Genomic DNA, 7,270 nt, shown 5'->3' with positions numbered 1-7,270 from the left:
CTTCACAGATATTCCATTTTTTACAAATTGAAGGTTTATGGCAATCTTGCATTGAGCAAGTCTATCGGTGCCATTTTTCTTTCATTTTTTTTTTCAAGATTTTATTTTTTCCTTTTTCTCCCCAAAGCCCCCGGTACATAGTTGTATATTCTTTGTTGTGGGTCCATCTAGTTGTGGCATGTGGGATGCCGCCTCAGCGTGGCTTGATGAGCAGTGTCATGTCTGCGCCCAGGATTCGAACTGACGAAACACTGGGCCGCCTGCAGCGGAGCACGCAAACTTAATCACTCGGACACGGGGCCAGCTTCTCAGTGCCATTTTTCTAACAGCATTTGCTCACTTCACATCTCTATGTCACATTTTGGTAATTCTCACAATATTTCAAACTTTTCGGCATTATTATATTTGTTATGGTGATCTGTAATCAATGATCTTTGATGTTATTATTGTCATTGTTTTGAGGCACCATGAACCACAACCATAAAAGATGGCAAACAATCAATAAATGTTGTGGGTGGTCAAAAGTCAAGACAGGCCAAAAGCTGGGCCTCTTGTACCAAACAATTAGGCAAGTTATGAATGCAAAGGAAAAGTTCCTGAAGGAAATTAGAAGTGCTATCGTGAACACACAAATGACAAGAATGTGAAACAGCCTTGTTGCTGATGTGGAGAAAGTTTTAGTGTCTAGGCAGAAGATCAAACCAGCCGCAACATTCCCATAAGCCACAGCCTAATCCAGAGCAAGGCCCTGACTCTCTTCAATTCTCTGAAGGCTGAGAGGGGTGAGGAAGCTGCAGAAGAAAAGTTTAAAGCCAGCAGAGGTTGGTCAATGAGGTTTAAGGAAAGAAGCTGTCTCCACAACACAAAAGAACACGGTGAAGCAGCAGGTGCTGATGGAGAAGCTGTGGCAAGATCTCCAGAAGATCGAGCACAGACAATTCATGCGGGTGGCTACACCAAACAACAGATTTTCAATGTAGATGAAAAGCCTTATATGAAAGGAAGATGCCATCTAGGACTTTCATGGCTAGGGAGAAGTCACTGCCTGGCTTCAAAGCTTCAAAGGGCAGGCGGACTCTCTCATGAGGGGCTAATGCAGCTGGGGACTTTAAGTGGAGACCAACGCTCATTTACCATTCCAAAAATCCTAGGGCCCTTCAGAATTATGCTAAATCTCCTCTGCCTGTGCTCTATAAATGAACAACAAAGCCTGCATGAGAGCATAGCTATTTACAACGTGATTGGCTGAATATCTTCAGTCCACTGTTGAGACCTACTACTCAGAAATAAAGACTCCTTTCAAAATATTACTGCTCATTGACAATGCACCTGGTCACCCAAGCGCTCTGATGGAGATGGACAACATGATTAATGTTGTTTTCACGCCTGCTAACTTAACTAACTTAACTCTGCCGCCCATGGATCAAGAAGTAATTCTGACTTTCAAGTCTTATTATTTAAGAAATACATTTCATAAGGCTGTAGCTGCCATAGGCAGTGACTCTTCTGATGGGTCTGGGCAAAGTAAATTGAAAAGCTTCTGGAAAGGTTTTCACCTTCTGGAAAGGATTCACCATTCTAGATGCCATGAAGAACACTCATGGAGCCAGCCCTGATGGCCTAGTTGTTAAAGTTCAGCACGCTCCGCTTCAGCAGCCCAGGTTCAGTTCCCAGGCGTGGAACCACACCGCTTGAGTTGCTGTGGTGGCGACTCACATAGAAGAAGTAGAAGGACCTAGAACCAGAGTATACAACTATGTACTGGGTCTATGGAGAGAGGAAAAAAAGAACATTCATGATTCATGGGAAGAAGTCAAAATATCAACACTGACAGGAGTTTGGAAGAAGTTGATTCCAACCCTCATGGATGCCTTTGAGGGACTCAAGACTTCAGTGGAGACAGTAATTGTCGATGTGGTGGAAATTGTAAGAGAACCAGAATTAGAAATAGAGCCTGAAGATGTGACTGAGTTGCTGCAGTCTCATGATAAAACTTTAACAGATGAGGAGTTGCTTCTTATGGATGAGCAAAGAAAGTGGTTTCTTAAGATGGAAACTGGTGAAAATGCTGTGAAGACAACAAAGGACTTGGAATATTTCATAAACTTAGTTGATAAAGCAGTGCCAGGGTTTGAGAGGTTTGACTCTAAGTTGGAAGAAGTTCTACTGTGGGTAAAATGCTCTCAAACAGCATCGTATGCTACAGACACATCGATCATGAAAGGAAGAGTGAATCGATGAGGCAACTTCATTGTCTTACTTTAAGAAATTGCCACAGCCACCCCAACCTGCAGCAACCACCACCCTGATCAGTCAGCGGCCATCAACATTGAGGCAAAACCCTCCACCAGTGAAAAGTTTACAACTTGCTGAAGGCTTAGATGATCGTTAGCATTTTTTAAGCAGTAAAGTATTTTGTAATTAAGGTACATACATTGTTTTTTAGACATAATGCTATTGCACACTCAGTAGACTACAGTATAGTATAACTTTTATATGCACTGAGAAACCAAAACATGTGTGTGACTCGCTTTTTTGCAACATTCACTTTATTGTGATGGTCTGGAACTGAACCTGCAATAGCTCCAAGGTGTGTTTGTAGAAGAGATCTTGGCAGAATCTGACTATCAACCCCTAATTCAGAGGAATAAAGAGTCACAAGAAAGATAAGTCACAAGACTTTAGGGCAGCCGTCCAACTGAAACACGCTGCCCACGTGTAAAAGGCCGGGATATATTTTGAAAACAGAACCAATAGATTTCCTCATGAACTGGTGCGGGATATGAGAGAAAGACAGGAGCCAAGGATGACTCCAAGATGTCTGGCCGGAGCTGCCAGAGAGTTGGAGTTGCCATTACCCGAGCTGGAGGAAGCTCGTGGGGAGCAGAAGCGGCGGGGGAAGATCTGGAGTCTGGTTTCGGACATGCTACATCCGGGATGCCTACTAGACATGCAAGTGGGGATGCAGAGTGGGCAGAAGGATAAATGAGGCTGAGGTTTTAACGAGATGTTTAGAGATATAATTTTTGGAATCTTCAAATAGTTTTTGAAAACATGAGACTGGATGTGGGAGTGAATAATAGAGAAGAGAACGAAGGACTGAGCCCCGGGGACACTTGAACATAGACGGAGAGAAGAGGAGATCCCAGAGGAAAGGAGCCCAAGGAGTAACAACCAGCGAGACAGGAGAGACTCAGTGTCATGTTCTGGAAGCCAAGTCCTCAGCTTTGTATTTTCTTTATATTTTGCGGCCAGTAACTTCTTTTTTAATTAGAGAAATTAAATGCTTATGAATTGGAAAAATTTTGTAGCTTTAAATATTCTATGGTAATTTTTTGGACTTTGCACATATTACTTCAGAAGATAAATAAAGCTATATCCATTTGGTGGGGGGAGGGGGGAAGAAGCTATTTGTAAAAGAGAAAAACAGTCAATCTCAGCCAACTTCTGGGGACAGAATCAGGACAATCATAGTTTATCTCTATTTATTAGTTTACCAGCCCAAAATAGTCACACAACTTTACTACAGACATTATTATGTTCTAAATATTGGTCACGATAGATATGTTTTAATTAATTGAAGCTTATATAGAATGAAAGAGTAAAAGCATGGCTTATGTATTCTACTGCTCCATGAGAAGGCTCATTGCTGACTTATGGTTTATACAAAGAGCAAAGAGGGTGGGCTGTAGGTAACTGGAATATTTCCACAAAATGGTCATGGTAAACATGATGATGCCAACACTTTCATAGCACCCACAGCCTCTAACTAATAAATAAACTTTAAAAGTCCTGTATTTGAGATCACATGAAGGGCAATTGATTATTAATACCAATTTATTCCTCAGTCTTCTATGATTTAAATATCCAAGTAAAATTGTACGGAAGTTTACACTAAAATTTTTATGCTTCTTTTTAAAAAAAACTTAGGATACACGATTATATCAGGTATACTTACGTATACAGAAAATTGTATATTTGGAATGGTTTTTTTTGCTTGACACTTACCGTATCTGAAATATTTCATTTCTTCAGGTATCACAAAAATTTTTGAGAGCCAACTATGAAGCAGGTTCTGAACTCAGTGCTGAGGGTACAGCAGTGAGACGGAAAAACCCCTGCTCTCTTGGCCTCGCACCCAGGAAGCAAGTCCTGGCAGGTCAGAGGAGCCTTCAGGAGGCGTCAGAGGAGCACTTCTCAAAATGTGGTTCTCTGACATGCTGCATTACAGTTATCAGGGGTGCATGTTAAAAATGATGATTTGTGTATTTTAAAAAACGATGGAGGGGCTGGCACGGTGGCACAGTGGTTTAGTTCGCATGTTCTGCTTCAGGGGCTGGGGTTCACCAGTTCGGATCCCGGGTGTGGACATGGCCCCACTTGGCAAGCCATGCTGTGTTAGGCGTCCCACATATAAGGTAGAGGAAGATGGGCACGGATGTTAGCTCAGGGCCAGTCTTCCTCAGCAAAAAGAGGAGGATTGGCAGCAGATGTTAGCACAGGGCTAATCTTCCTCAAAAGATTAAAAAAAATTTTTTTTAAATGATGGAGATTCTCAGGGACACCACCCCACAAGCAGGAAATGAAAAAGTGGGGTAGGGGACAGGGATGTGCAATTTTTAGAAGTGTAGAGTGGTAGAAACCATTATTAGTAAAAACAATTTTTAGAATGTGATTTTTAGAGTATATTTAAAGTCCTCATAGACCCAGGGTCTTTGATCCCCTCTAAAAGGCCACTATAAAGACCCGGAAATCTAATTATTTTCTTCAAAATTATGAGAGGATGGATTCAAATCTGTTGAAATACACTCATTTGAACTGACGTTAATGTATACAAATGATGCAAACTGCCTCTGAGAAAAATCTTCTTCTTAAGGAACAGAAGAGGATATTTTCAGCATGGCGTATATTTAATCTTTACGCTAGTAAGTCTTAGGCTAGTAAGAGCCTAAATGAATAAACAAACAAGTATATAAAATAAAGAAAGAGAGAGAAATTATAAACCTTTTTTTCCTGTAATATCCAATCATCATTTAGCAGGTGAGCCTCATGGCTGTCTCATATCAAGGCTCCTTTGTCCCCCAAATATGTCCACCATGTAATGTGTTATTACTCAAAATTGCTTTAATGGAGGACAGTCTGGCTGTACCCTATTATTAAAAATTAAGATTAAAATGAGAAGACCTCCGGGAAAGGTAACTTGCTAACTTCGGTTTATACCAAACTTATAAACCATGTCTCAGACCCTTTCCAGAAAAGGTTTTTATTTTTTTTGAGGAAGATTAGCCCTGAGCTAACTGCTGCCAATCCTCCTCCTTTTGCTGAGGAAGACTGGCCCTGAGCTAACATCCGTGCCCATCTTCCTCTACTTTATATGTGGGACGCCTACCACAGCATGGCTTGCCAAGTGGTGCAAGCGGTGCCATGTCCGCACCCGGGATCCGAACCAGCAAACCCTGAGTGGCCAAAGCGGAACGTGTGCACTTAATCACTGTACCACCAGGCCGGCCCCCAGAAAAGTTTTTAATTTCCTTCTGTTTTCAGTGCCTTCCTCCTAGTTTCCCCCACCACTTCGCACCAAAAATGGGAGTGAATCTGAGAGGGACAAATTTCCTGAACACAAACAGTCTACTAAAGCAATTTTTGGTAGGGTGAGCCTTGGTTAAGACAGGAGCCTAAAATTTGATTTACCCAAAATTTGAGGTGGAAATTTAAAAATTACACTCTCAATGTTTTAAGAATGAAAAGATGGCACTAAATTGCCACCTTAATACCAAAAACAACCTCCAAAAGATTTTTACTCATTACTGACTGACATTGCTAGAGAAACTGGAAGTGTGGGTCGGTTGTCTGGGGTAGGCTGTTGGTGTGTGGATCTAGGATTACACCAGAACAGATTATCGAATCACAAACTTCCGTTCTGTTTCCCACCTCTTGACTGGCTTAGACAAGGTTAGATCAAGTGAAGTTTTCCCCTATGCTAAACAGAATACTGGCCTGACACACTTTTTGAGAAATAATCAGTGAAAGTGACTTTAAAGTGCTCTGTACGTGGAAAAAAAAAGATAAATAAACTGCAAAAATTACAACCTGGGTGCATGCTGCTGGTAGTTTTACAGTACAGAAAAGAAAGGAAAGTCTGCAGGCAGTGCAGCACTACACAGACTAATCAGACAGGGATGGAAGAATTCTCCTTTCATGTCATAAACTGATTGTGATACTTGCTAGATAGGAGAAGAATATTTTATGAAGTGTTTTTCACTAGAGGTCCTTTTAAAGGACTTTTTAAAAGTATGAAGCTGATGTTTTTTAAAGCTCTGTATTTTGATGAAGATAATCAAGACATCTACCATGTGTCCAACACTACAGCTACTGAAAGAAACCTGAAAGGTTAAAATAAGCTCCCTGCCCTGGAGAATTTTCCAATTTTGTTAGGTAATCAAGATGTGTATGCTGAAATAATTAGATAGTATCTATGGGGGGGAGGGGTGCCGCTAAATGGCAATGTACTTGGTAAGTGTGGTTGGTGGTCAGAGAAGGAATACATCAGGGTAATCTGGAAACACCTGTCAGTGAAGAAGGTGGGATTTGAGTTGGGCCCCAGGGTGTACCGACTGTGGTGAGGCAGGAAAGGGGAAATAACAGCATTTCAGGTGAGATAGGCAAATACAGCACAAGCTGGTAAAAATTCTTTGAAATGTTATGTAAATTGTCAAAATGGTCCCTGAGGTCGCCTGCCTTTTTCGAAAGGCCCAACATTAGTGTTTGTCAAAGTCTGTTTGGACAGACCTTGGATGAGCTCTTTTTCTCCCAAGTAGTGAGGATGGACTTGTGCGTTCACTCAGTTATGCAGGCTGGGACAGACTATAGTTAAGGAGTCTACTGGACTGGGTGCCTGAAACTGGTCCTCAGTTGTATCTTATCTCTTGTGTGCAATAATCAATTGAGAAATCACAAAGAAAATTCCTTGAAGAGAAGTGAGGCCAGGTTTTACCACCACTAGGGGGAGAGAGCACATAAAAAAACCCTTTGGCAACCTTTTCTAAACCTTAGGAACAGCAATTGCCAGTGTCTCACCCACTAAACTTGGGTCCCTGGGGTCACAGCTTCTTATTTTTTGAAACAACCACATATATGTATTCTTCTTAGTATGTATTCTCTGAAACAACCACATGTAGGAGCATCTTCCAATAAGTTAAGTAACGAGCTCCCACTTAAATACCATTGTAACTTATAACCTCCTCCTAAGACATCCTACTTAAAAGGTTTA

The sequence above is a fragment of the Equus przewalskii genome, chromosome 11 (genome assembly GCF_037783145.1).
Source record: "Equus przewalskii isolate Varuska chromosome 11, EquPr2, whole genome shotgun sequence".
In the NCBI taxonomy this organism is placed as follows: Eukaryota; Metazoa; Chordata; class Mammalia; order Perissodactyla; family Equidae; genus Equus; species Equus przewalskii.
This window is presented reverse-complemented; position numbering follows the sequence as displayed.